The sequence below is a fragment of the Orcinus orca genome, chromosome 5, assembly GCF_937001465.1.
Source record: "Orcinus orca chromosome 5, mOrcOrc1.1, whole genome shotgun sequence".
Lineage (NCBI taxonomy): Eukaryota > Metazoa > Chordata > Mammalia > Artiodactyla > Delphinidae > Orcinus > Orcinus orca.
The window spans coordinates 76,443,052-76,456,160 of record NC_064563.1 but is presented as its reverse complement, the minus strand read 5'-3'; the positions used below and the strand labels follow the sequence as shown (position 1 = coordinate 76,456,160).

The window sequence follows — 13,109 nt, the reverse complement described above, 5'->3', positions numbered from 1 at the left end:
GTCAGTATGTATTTTCTTAATCGACAAATACTGTAAGTACAAATATCATGTGGGAGCGGGTCTGGGGAAGATTTTGATGATAAAAAGGAGGGCTTATACCGGAAAAAGTTGGGAACCACTGGTTTGACTCTCAGAAGGTGAATTTCCTATATTTCTTAGTTCTTGAGCAGGGAGGCACAGTACCCCGGGGTTGCCCTCCACCCCCATGCTCCAAAGGATCTGCTTGGTTACTCTGTCCCTAGGGACACATCGAGAACAGTGCATGCTTTACAAGTTCTAAAACGTTTTCACATCTGTTCTCTCATTGGCTCTTCCAAGCTCCAGTGAGGAAGGTGGAACAGTGGCTATCACTTCTACTTTAGGGATTAGGGCAGGGCTTGGTGACCTGATTCACCTCAGGATCTATAGCTCCAGAGCTGGGGCCTGGGCCCCATCTGACTCAGGACCCAGAGTTCTTTCCACTCTCCTTGCATTGGTAATAGACCCCTCTGAATGTTCTGATCCACCGAATACCGAACTCCACTCCATAGTAACTAGTGGATAAAAAGATCCAAGAAGTATTTAAGAGTTTTGATGAACTAGTCTTTCATGTACTTCTGAATCCCAGCTAGTTTCTGAGAATTGCACAAATGTAAAGAGAGCAGAAAGTAATGAAATAGCCCATGTTCTGTTGCCATGGAAACCCATGCTTACCTTAGGGTTCATATTTGGTACAATTTCCTGAAATTCCTCTTGAGGGTTCCAAGTGATCTTGGGGTTCTCTGAACCTTGCTTTTGTAATCTGAAAAGTGAAAAAATACCGAACCAGATTGTTTTATCTTTGACATTCTATTAGTCTAAATCTATGAGTTCTATTAGCATCATCAAAGGAAGAACTCTCTAGGATAAATGAATGTTTTGTCACCTCTGTGTAAGAGATATCCATCTAATCATTCATTCATTCACCTAGTCATTCAACAAACATTGATCAAGTGTAAGGTACTATGCTAAGCTCTATACAGAGTACAAACTTGAAAACGTCTATTGAACACAAATCTGTGCAGCTATCCTCTGTAAGAAAATCAAGAACAACTACAAAAAAGTCATTATAATTGGCTTACAGCTGATGCTTTAAACCACTTTTGACGAAAAGTTAAGAGCTCTTCTATTGGAATGTAAAGTATGCAGACAAAGAAAATTTCTTGCAAGTGACTCAGAAATTCTCTCAACTCTAAACAGGCTCTCAAATGGCTATAGTGGTTAGAGAAAACTAGTAATGGAATTCTTTACCTTCAGTTCTCTGTGATGAGAATCTAAAATTTCATCATAAAAACTTCAAAACAAGTTCCAGTGCAACTGTCTCAAGGGCAAGGAAAAGAATATTTGTCAGATTTAATCTAGAGTCTGGTATTGACTGCTGTCCACTAAGGGACTTTCCTCCTGTCTTAATAAAATTTTTATACAGTATAATTCCATTATTCATAAATATCTTTTCATTTGATCAAGAAGTAACGACCTTTTATTTGGTAGGGGGAGATGAGATTGATTTGGCAAATGGAAATCAAGGAGATATTTCTAGATGGATGTTTTTATTTTCACTGTTATATGAAAGATGACAAAATTAGGCAGGAAATTACAAAAGCCTATGACACAAAGGAGGAAATTACTTGTGTGTGGTACCGTGTAGAGAGGATACACTGAGAAGGTGCTGCAGACAGATAAAGTGAGGGGCTCACCAAGCTTTATTTTTTTTTCGTTTCTGAGCATCACTGTCCACACCAATACCAAACACCATGCCCCGAGCAGGGGTACAAAGACGGGTAAGATGCTGTCCCTGCTTTCAAGGTACCTGTAGTCCATTTGGGGGAAGCTGAGCCAAGTAACTGGACAGTTCCAGCTCAGTGTGATCAGGACCCCAATGAGGCCAGTACTGGGATTACAGGCATACATAGCAGGGCCCTCACACCCAGGCTGGGGGCCTCTGGTGCTGCCTGGACAGGAGTCCTATCAACATGCTTTCCAGGACTGATGTTTCACCTGTGGCTCTGAAGAGATTAAATATATACAAAATCACAGGTGTGATAAGAAACCCCTCAGAGGAATAACAAGGGACGTGAAAATACCATCAAATCCTCTAATGCCTTTATTCAGTTACACTTGGAAAGAGGAGACAGGTACACACGAAGCCTCTGGGGTCGACAACACCTTCCTCCCAGGTTTGCTCAGATTGTTAGGGGATCTCCAGGGACATCCATTCTTCCCATTAGCAGTGCGTTGGGCCAAAGGATGCACCACGGCTGCACTAATATTCGCTATATTGGATTACGAAGCTGAGTAATTGCCATGTAAGTGTCAAGTAATGGTGAGAGCGTTCATCTGTGTTTTCATTCATTTGGACAGCAATTAATTTGTACCTAAATTAACAATAAAAATGGTTATGTGATCCAATAAAGTAGAAATGGTGGCAGGAAAAAAATATAATGTCTGTTTTACCCTACTAGCAAGGCCAAATCACTCTTTTCCCCTCCCACTGTTGTCTTTCTGGAGAAGGTTATTTTCAGGCAGGCAGAGCAGGAACCGGGCGTGCGTGCTGGCCCCTGTCAGGGGTCCAGCCTGAAAGGCTGTGGACAGGAAAATGGGATTTGTGGGATGAAAAGTATTGTTGACTTGAAATGGTACAGGCAGGTCACTACTGCAGCATGCTCCCAAGTAAGGCCAGGAAACAGGCCCTCTGGAATTGTTTAAGGCAAAGATAGACACAAACTCAGATGTTAACACAGAATTAACAAACTGGTGCTTTTGGGCAGCATATGGCTAGCAGACACATTTGTCATGAAAGGGTTTTAAGTCTTTGGATTTGTTGCCAATGTTTAAAAATTAGGCTATTTCACATGAATATTCAGATCTCCAGTTCTCTTGAGAAGCTGGAATATTGTCTGCACTGCGTCTACATTCCTGCTTGGCAAAACTTGGTTGGAGCTCAGTGGTCACCGTTCCCTTTAGTCAGGCCGTGCTTGCCAGTTTACTGCAGTCCCCACCACTGCCTATTGTCCTGTACTGTGCCTGCCTCTCTCGTTATTAACTTGGCTGGCTCCTGCAGGAGTTTCTAACCCCTGTTTTCACATTTGCTTAGTCACTTACAGAAGTAACCTGCTTTGTTCACTCTTTATATCGGCTTCACTTTTTAACTTCCTGGATCATTTTGTTTTTATAGAGTTTGGATGTCTTGGGCATAGAGGGCTCTCCCTAACCAAAAGTCTTACGCCTGCTGCTATGCTGTTTGGTTTTGGCATTGAACCTTTTGCCATAGAACCATAGACCTATCCAAAGGGAAGTTACTTTGGAGAGCATCCTATCCACCTGCCTCATTTAGAAACTGAGTCTCATAGAGGCCAAGGTACTTGTTTAAGTCACACAGAAACTTGAGACAGAGCCAAGACTGGAACCAATTCTGGTACTTTTCCTACTACATTTCAGCCCCTTCTGGGTGCTCATTCATGATACTGCATGTCCCAAAGCAAGAATATAATTTCTCAAGTTATTGTTCAATCTTCCCACATTTGAAAAGTTTGAACAATGTAGCCCTGTTGGGCACGGCTGTCTGCTCTCTAAGATGGCCCCTGGTGATGAGTTACAGTATTTAAAGCTTATTATCTGATTCCATCTGCTGACTTCTGAGAGCCTTGAACTGGGAGTGAGGCCAACTGGGTTGGAGTCCCAGCTCTCCCTCTTACCAGCTGTGTGACCTTGGGCAAGTTTCCTCACTTCTCTGAGTCAGAATTTCCCAAGTGCAAGACAGGAATGTCTGCCCCACAGGACGTTATGACCATCACGGGACATAACAAACATGAAAGTTCTCAGAAAAATGTAAGAAGTTAGATAAATACAAGTTACTATTACAGGCTATTGAGCTTAGATATCAGAGAATCCCAGAATTCCCTTGTTTTACAAGTGAGGCACTGAGCCTCAGGGAACAGGGTCATCCAGCCAGCTATGGGCAGAACTCAGATTAGAGAGCAAGTCTCAAGTCTTCCCTGCTATTACCACAGTTGGATTCACAGATCTCAGTTAAAGCCATGTGGGCCCCAGCACGTGGGCAGCTAGCCATGGGGTGAAATGGGAAACGCCGTAAGCTCCCCTCACAAAGGTTTGGGGAATCAGGGTCCCAGCCTCAGACACAGAACAATCCAAGGGCTCTCATTCTAGGGGCAGAGCCCACACTCGCTGGTGGCTGATTCCCAGTCTGCGAGCATGGACTTGGGAGACATTATACTGTGCAAATGAATGCTGTTTTTGCAAATTTGTGGGACCTGCCAGCTCTCTCAGTTTAACTAGATCTCTGCAGTGACATCCAGACATGTTCTGCATTAAATTAGAGCTGGTAATTTCAGAGGGAAACAGCTCTGAAATGGCAAGAAAGACAAAAATCTGTTCCTTGAAAAATGACACCATATGTGCCCGCATCGCTGCAGTTAGGGTAAAAGGCTTTTCCTCCCTTTGTTTCTCCTCAAGCCGCCAATGTTAATGTCAGATTTGCAACAGAACCATATACTAATGGAACCCAAATTAGCTCTAAAATTAGATCTTAACAAGAAACTGGAGGCTAGCTCAAGGCAAGCAGATTTCTCTGACTGTGAGACAGAAAGCATTTTAGCAAAGCAGCCGCATATTGATATTCTCAAGCCTCAAAAAAGATCTCTCTTTGCTCTGAGTGCACAGCCTGCTGCCTGCCTGTGCGTCAGGAACTGGCAGCTCAACCTGCAGTTTTAAGAAAACCTTCCCTCAAGCAAAGCAGCTATTGGGAGTCTGGAGTGTGGGTGAGGAGAAAGGGATTTCGGGGGTCAGATCTGGGTTGGAGACTGGGTCCTGGGAGTGGTAATGTTCCAGATTTTAGAAGATGTTTCATTATCGCTGTTTGTCTGACACCTTTAGAGAACCCAGAGACTGTAGAAAAACCAGTGATGGAAAATATTTATATAGATAAGCAATATTTAGCAGCTAAAACGGCTAATTGTGAGTTATCTTCCAGCATCCTGAAAAATTACCATCTGAAAATTTTTCTAAAGAGTATCCTATCGGTAGTAACATTTCTAAGATGTTAATAGAGAGGTAAATTTCATTAATGGGCCTCCAGACCCACCAAGTTTTTGCTACCCCTGGTTCCTCAGTGGCTGCAGGTTGGAATTTGAAGGTCGATGGGTCTACATGTTGAAAGCCACTTTGTTTTGGAGTTTCTCCAGGTTTGTGGACCAGGGCTGGGGGCAGGAGGGCACAGGAGGTAGAGTTGGTGGTTAGAACCACTGACACCTACCCAAGGAAAAAAACAAAAGAGTGAAGAAACCAAAGTAAAGAAGCAGTTGGGGAGTAGCAAGAAGATGACATTAGTTTAGGTGTGGGGTAGTGTGAATTAGTCATCCTTCCATCAGGAAAAATGTTCCCAGTTCTTGTAGATGAGGGGCCTATGTTCCCATACACTCCGAGAACTCCTGTTTGGCCAAGGAGCACCTCTGAACCTGACATTTGGGGCACGTGAGTGCAATTCATCTTCACATCCTTAACACACATTGAGCACTGTCGGTTGAGCATTGGGGTGGCTGGGCTGAGGAAGTCCTCCTCTCAGCCTCACAGAGCTCAGTCTATTGGGATGATAAAATGGGTACACAGAAAACCAAAATATAAGCAAAAGGGAGTGAGAACTGTGAGAAAGGGCCTGAAAAAGTGCTCTGGGGCTGCAGATGAAGGAGCAATTAGTTCTGTGTTGTGAATTATCTGGGGAGTGTACACAGAAGAGGTGACATCTGAACTGGTCCAGGAAGGATGGGCAGGAAATTAGTTCCAGGACTTTTAGACCATCAGAGGCCAAACTCTAAGCCTATTTGTAAAGAAAAAAGATGGTGTCATGGAAGAAGCTCTGGCTTGAATTCTAATCCCAGTTCAACATTAAAGATTGCTGTGTATCTTCAACCAATTCATTTAACTTCTCTGGCAATTAAACAAGATGGTGTGTATGAATGTAAGAGATAAAACCCTCCACAAATGCTAGTTGTTACTAATGATATGTGTACTGCCTCACAGGGTTGTTATGCGACTTCTTTGAAACTGCTATTCAAAAGAAAGTTGTTTTCATAAAAAAGTCTAGAATCTTCTGGCCCCAGAAGGAACTACAAATGTACTAAAGGTTTACTGAATTATCAACACTGAAGCCCAGAACATTTTAGGTTAGCTGGAATTATAACTGGCAGAAACATATTTCTTGTTAAATAAAAAAGAGCCTTGGGCTTTCCCGGTGGCGCAGTGGTTGGGAGTCCGCCTGCCGGTGCGGGGCACGCGGGTTCGTGCCCCCGTCCGGGGGATCCCGCATGTCGCGGAGCGGCTGGGCCCATGGGCCATGGCCGCTGGGCCTGCGCGTCCGGAGCCTGTGCTCTGCGGCAGGAGAGGCCACGGCGGTGAGAGGCCCGCGTACCGCAAAAAAAAAAAAAAAAAAAAAAAGAGCCTTTTAAGTGAAACAAGTATCAAGTTCTCTAATGATGCTTATAAATCAATTTTTAAGATGAAAAACTTGCTATCATAATTACTCATTTTTCCTGGTACTGCTTGGCAGGACAAATCCCATCAACTCACAACCTCTTGTATCAATACAAATACATCCATCTCCTCCGATTATCTCTATGGTTTAGGATACGTGGTGCAAATACACTGACATTGGTGAGCGTGGGCTTGCATTTTGTCTTTTTCTAAATCTGCCAAAGAGCTTCAGCAGGTGATTTCTAGCAAATCTTACTCATCAATAAAACAACCTCCCCTTGAATCTATCCTTCAAACTCAAGAAAAAGAAAGACTCCCAATTAAAAACAAAAACAGGCTAAGGCTTCCGGGAAGATGGCGGAAGAGTAAGACGCGGAGATCACCTTCCTCCCCACAGATACACCAGAAATACATCTACACGTGGAACAACTCCTACAGAACACCTACTGAACGCTGGCAGAAGACCTCTGACCTCCCAAAAGGCAAGAAACCCCCCACGTACCTCGGTAGGGCAAAAGAAAAAAGAATAAACAGAGACAAAAGGAAAGGGACGGGACCTGCACCAGTGGGAGGGCGCTGTGGAGGAGGAAAGCTTTCCACACACTAGGAAGCCCCTTCGCGGGCGGAGACTGCGGGTGGCGGAGGGGGGAAGCTTTGAAGCCGCAGAGGAGAGCATAGCAACAAGGGTGCGGAAGGCGAAGCGGGGACATTCCTGCACAGAGGGCTGACCAGCACTCACCAGCCCGAGAGGCTTGTCGGTTCCCTCGCCGGGGCGGGCGGGCCTGGAAGCTCAGGCTCAGGCTTCGGCCGGAGCGCAGGGAGAGGACTGGGGTTGGCGGCGTGAACACAGCCTGAAGGGGTTAGTGCGCCACGGCTAGCCGGAAGGGAGTCCGGGGAAAAGTCTGGACCTGCCGAAGAGGCAAGAGACTTTTTCTTACCTCTTTGTTTCCCGGTGCGCGAGGAGAGGGGATTAAGAGCGCTGCTTAAAGGAGCTCCAGAGACAGGCGCGAGCGGCGGCTAAAAGCGCGGACCCCAGAGACGGGCATGAGACGCTAAGGTTGCTGCTGCCGCCACCAAGAAGCCTGTGTGCTTGCACAGGTCACTATCGACACCCCCCTTCCGGGGAGCCTGTGCAGCCCGCCACTACCAGGGTTCCGGGATCCAGGGACAACTCTCCCGGAAGAACGCACGGCGCGCCTCAGGCTGGTGCAACGTCACGCTGGCCTCTGCCGCCGCAGGCCCGCCCCGCACTCCGTGCCCCTCCCTCCCCCCGGCCTGAGTGAGCCAGAGCCCCCGCATCAGCGGCTCCTTTAACCCCGTCCTGTCTGAGCGAAGAACAGATGCCCTCCGGCGACCTACACGCAGAGGCGGGGCCAAATCCAAAGCTGAGCCCCTGGGAGCTCTGAGAACAAAGAAGAGAATGGGAAATCTCTCCCAGCAGCCTCAGAAGCAGCGGATTAAAGCCCCACAATCAACTTGATGTACCCTGCATTTGTGGAAAACATGAATAGACAACGAATCATCCCAAATTAAGGAGGTGGACTTTGAGAGCAAGATTTATGATTTTTTCCCCCTTTTCCTCTTTTTGTGAGTGTGTATGTGTATGCTTCTGTGTGAGATTTTGTCTGTATAGCTTTGCTTCCACCATTTGTCCTAGGGTTCTATCTGTCCGTGTTTTTTGTCTGTTTCGTTTTTTAATAATTATTTTTTATTTAAATTATTTTATTTTACTTTATTTTCTTTCTTTCTTTCTTTCCTTCCTTCCTTCCTTCCCTCCTTTGACAACGAATCATCCCAAATTGAGGAGGTGGACTTTTAGAGCAAGATTTATGATTTTTTTCCCCTTTTCCTCTTTTTGTGAGTGTGTATGTATATGCTTCTGTGTGAGATTTTGTCTGTATAGCTTTGCTTCCACCATTTGTCCTAGGGTTCTATCCGTCCGTTTTTTTTGTTTTGTTTTGTTTTTAATTTACTTTTTCTTAATAATAATTTTTTTATTTTAATACCTTTATTATATTTTATCTTACTTTATTTTACTTTATCTTCTTTCTTTTTTCCTTCCTTCCCTCCTTCCTCCCTCCCTCCTTTCTTTCTTTCTTTCTACTTCTACTAATTCTTTGTTTCTACTTTTTCTCCCTTTTATTCTGAGCCATGTGGATGAAAGGCTCTTGGTGCTGCAGCCAGGAGTCAGTGCTGTGCCTCTGACTCTGGGAGAGCCAACTTCAGGACACTGGTCCACAAGAGACTTCCCAGCTCCACATAATATCAAATGGAGAAAATCTCCCAGAGATCTCCATCTCAACACCAGCACCCAGCTACACTCAACGACCAGCAAGCTACAGTGCTGGACATCCTATGCCAAACAACTAGCAACACAGGAACACAACCCGACCCATTAGCAGAGAGGCTGCCTAAAATCATAATAAGTCCACAGACACCCCAAAACACACCACCAGACGTGGACCTGCCCACCAGAAAGACAAGATCCAGCCTCATCCACCAGAACACAGGTACTAGTCCCCTCCACCAGGAAGCCTACACAACCCACTGAACCAACCTTAGCCACTGGGGACAGACACCAAAAACAACGGGAACTACGAACCTGCAGCCTGCAAAAAGGAGACCCCAAACACAGTAAGATAAGCAAAATGAGAAGACAGAAAAACACACAGCAGATGAAGGAGCAAGATAAAAAACCCACCAGACCTAACAAATGAAGAGGAAATAGGCAGTCTGCCTGAAAAAGAATTCAGAATAATGACAGTAAACATGATCCAAAATCTTGGAAATAGAATAGAGAAAATGCAAGAAACATTTAACAAGGACCTAGAAGAACTAAAGATGAAACAAACAATGATGAACAACACAATAAATGAAATTAAAAATACTCTAGATGGGATCAATAGCAGAATAACTGAGGCAGAAGAACGGATAAGTAACCTGGAAGATAAAATAGTGGAAATAACTACTGCAGAGCAGAATAAAGAAAAAAGAATGAAAAGAACTGAGGACAGTCTCAGAGACAGTCTCAGTCTCTGGGACAACATTAAATGCACCAACATTCGAATTATAGGGGCTCCAGAAGAAGAAGAGAAAAAGAAAGGGACTGAGAAAATATTTGAAGAGATTATAGTTGAAAACTTCCCTAATATGGGAAAGGAAATAGTTAATCAAGTCCAGGAAGCACAGAGAGTCCCATACAGGATAAATCCAAGGAGAAATACGCCAAGACATATATTAATCAAACTGTCAAAAATTAAATACAAAGAAAACATATTAAAAGCAAAAAGGGAAAAACAACAAATAACACACAAGGGAATCCCCATAAGGTTAACAGCTGATCTTTCAGCAGAAACTCTGCAAGCAAGAAGGGACTGGCAGGACATATTTAAAGTGATGAAGGAGAAAAACCTGCAACCAAGATTACTCTACCCAGCAAGGATCTCATTCAGATTTGATGGAGAAATTAAAACGTTTACACTCAAGCAAAAGCTGAGAGAGTTCAGCACCACCAAACCAGCTTTACAACAAATGCTAAAGGAACTTCTCTAGGCAAGAAACACAAGAGAAGGAAAAGACCTACAATAACAAACCCAAAACAATTAACAAAATGGGAATAGGAAGATACATATCGATAATTACCTTAAATGTAAATGGATTAAATGCTCCCACCAAAAGACACAGACTGGCTGAATGGATACAAAAACAAGACCCATATATATGCTGTATACAAGAGACCCACTTCAGACCTAGAGACACATACAGACTGAAAGTAAGGGGATGGAAAAAGATATTCCATGCAACTGGAAACCAAAAGAAAGCTGGAGTAGCAATTCTCATATCAGACAAAATAGACTTTAAAATAAAGACTATTAGAAGAGACAAAGAAGGACACTACATAATGATCATGGGATCGATCCAAGAAGAAGATATAACAATTGTAAATATTTATGCAGCCAACATAGGAGCACCTCAATACATAAGGCAAATACTAACAGCCATAAAAGGGGAAATCGACAGTACCACTTTCATAGTAGGGGACTTTAACACCCCACTTTCACCAACGGACAGATCATCCAAAATGAAAATAAATAAGGAAACACAAGCTTTAATTGATACATTAAACAAGATGGACTTAATTGATATTTATAGGACATTCCATCCAAAAACAACAAAATACACATTTTTCTCAAGTGCTCATGGAACATTCTCCAGGATAGATCATATCTTGGGTCACAAATCAAGCCTTGGTAAATTTAAGAAAATTGAAATTGTATCAAGTATCTTTTCTGACTATAATGCTATGAGACTAGATATCAATTACAGGAAAAGGGCTGTATAAAATATAAACACATTGGAGGCTAAAGAACACACTACTTAATAACGAAGTGATCACTGAAGAAATCAAAGAGGAAATCAAAACATACCTAGAAACAAATGACAATGGAGACACAACGACCCAAAACCCATGGGATGCAGCAAAAGCAGCTCTAAGAGGGAAGTTTATAGCAATACAATCCTACCTTAAGAAACAGGAAACATCTCGAATAAACAACCTAACCTTGCACCTAAAGCAATTAGAGAAAGAAGAACAAAAAAAGCCCAAAGTTAGCAGAAGGAAAGAAATCATAAAGATCAGATCAGAAATAAATGAAACGATAGCAAAGATCAATAAAACTAAAAGCTGGTTCTTTGAGAACATAAACAAAATTGATAAACCATTAGCCAGACTCATCAAGAAAAAAAGGGAGAAGACTCAAATCAATAGAATTAGAAATGAAAAAGGAGAAGTAACAACTGACACGGCAGAAATACAAAAGATCATGAGAGATTACCACAAGCAACTCTATGCCAATAAAATGGACATTGAAGAAATGGACAAATTCTTAGAAATGCACAACCTGCCAAGACTGAATCAGGAAGAAATAGAAAATATGAACAGACCAATCACAAGCACTGAAATTGAAACTGTGATTAAAAATCTTCCAACAAACAAAAGCCCAGGCCCAGACGGCTTCACAGGCGAATTCTATCAAACATTTAGAGAAGAGCTAACACCTATCCTTCTCAAACTCTTCCAAAATATAGCAGAGGGAGGAACACTCCCAAACTCATTCTACGAGGCCACCATCACCCTGATACCAAAACCAGACAAGGATGTCATAAAGAAAGAAAACTACAGTCCAATGTCACTGAGGAACATAGATGCAAAAATCTTCAACAAATACTAGCAAACAGAATCTAACAGCACATTAAACGGATCCTACACCATGACCAAGTGGGGTTTATTCCAGGAATGCAAGGATTCTTCAATATATGCAAATCAATCAACGTGATACACCATATTAACAAATTGAAGGAGAAAAACCATATGATCATCTCAATAGATGCAGAGAAAGCTTTTGACAAAATTCAACACCCATTCATGATAAAAGCCCTCCAGAAAGTAGGCATAGAGGGAACTTTCCTCAACATAATAAAGGCCATATATGACAAACCCACAGCCAACATCGTCCTCAATGGTGAAAAACTGAAAGCCTTTCCACTAAGATCAGGAACAAGACAAGGTCGCCCACTCCCACCACTCTTATTCAACATAGTTTTGGAAGTTTTAGCCACAGCAATCAGAGAAGAAAAGGAAATAAAAGGAATCCAAATCGGAAAAGAAGAAGTAAAGCTGTCACTCTTTGCAGATGACATGATATTATACATAGAGAATCCTAAAGATGCTACCAGAAAACTACTAGAGCTAATCAATGAATTTGGTAAAGCAGCAGGATACAAAATTAATGCACAGAAATCTCTGGCATTCCTATACACTAATGATGAAAAATCTGAAAGTGAAATCAAGAAAACACTCCCATTTACCATTGCAACAAAAAGAATAAAATATCTAGGAATAAACCTACCTAAGGAGACAAAAGACCTGTATGCTGAAAATTATAAGACACTGATGAAAGAAATTAAAGATGATAGAAATAGATGGAGAGATATACCATGTTCTTGGATTGGAAGAATCAACATTGTGAAAATGACTCTACTACCCAAAGCAATCTACAGATTCAATGCAATCCCTATCAAACTACCACTGGCATTTTTCACAGAAGTAGAACAAAAAATTTCACAATTTGTATGGAAACACAAAAGACCCTGAATAGCCAAAGCAATCTTGAGAACGAAAAACGGAGCTGGAGGAATCAGGCTCCCTGACTTCAGACTATAATACAAAGCTATAGTAATCAAGACAGTATGGTACTGGCACAAAAACAGAAAGATAGATCAATGGAACAGGATAGAAAGCCCAGAGATAAACCCATGAACATATGGTCACCTTATCTTTGATAATGGAGGCATGAATGTACAGTGGAGAAAGGACAGCCTCTTCAATAAGTGGTTCTGGGAAAACTGGACAGGTCCATGTAAAAGTATGAGATTAGATCACTCCCTAACACCATACACAAAAATAAGCTCAAAATGGATTAAAGACCTAAATGTAAGGCCAGAAACTATCAAACTCTTAGAGGAAAACATAGGCAGAACACTCTATGACATAAATCACAGCAAGATCCTTTTTGACCCACCTCTTAGAGAAATGGAAATAAAAA

At 42.5% G+C, this 13,109-nt stretch overlaps 1 long non-coding RNA gene across 6 annotated transcripts in view; it reads right to left on the bottom strand.

The window, feature by feature from the left end:
* LOC117196202 (uncharacterized) overlaps positions 1 to 13,109 on the bottom strand; it is a 128,389-nt gene that overhangs the window by 101,298 nt on the left and 13,982 nt on the right. For all 6 annotated transcript variants that reach the window (XR_007477339.1, XR_007477341.1, XR_007477338.1 and 3 more), the window contains one exon: positions 694 to 781. This is a non-coding gene — a long non-coding RNA (uncharacterized LOC117196202). The remainder of the gene's footprint in view (positions 1 to 693; positions 782 to 13,109) is intronic.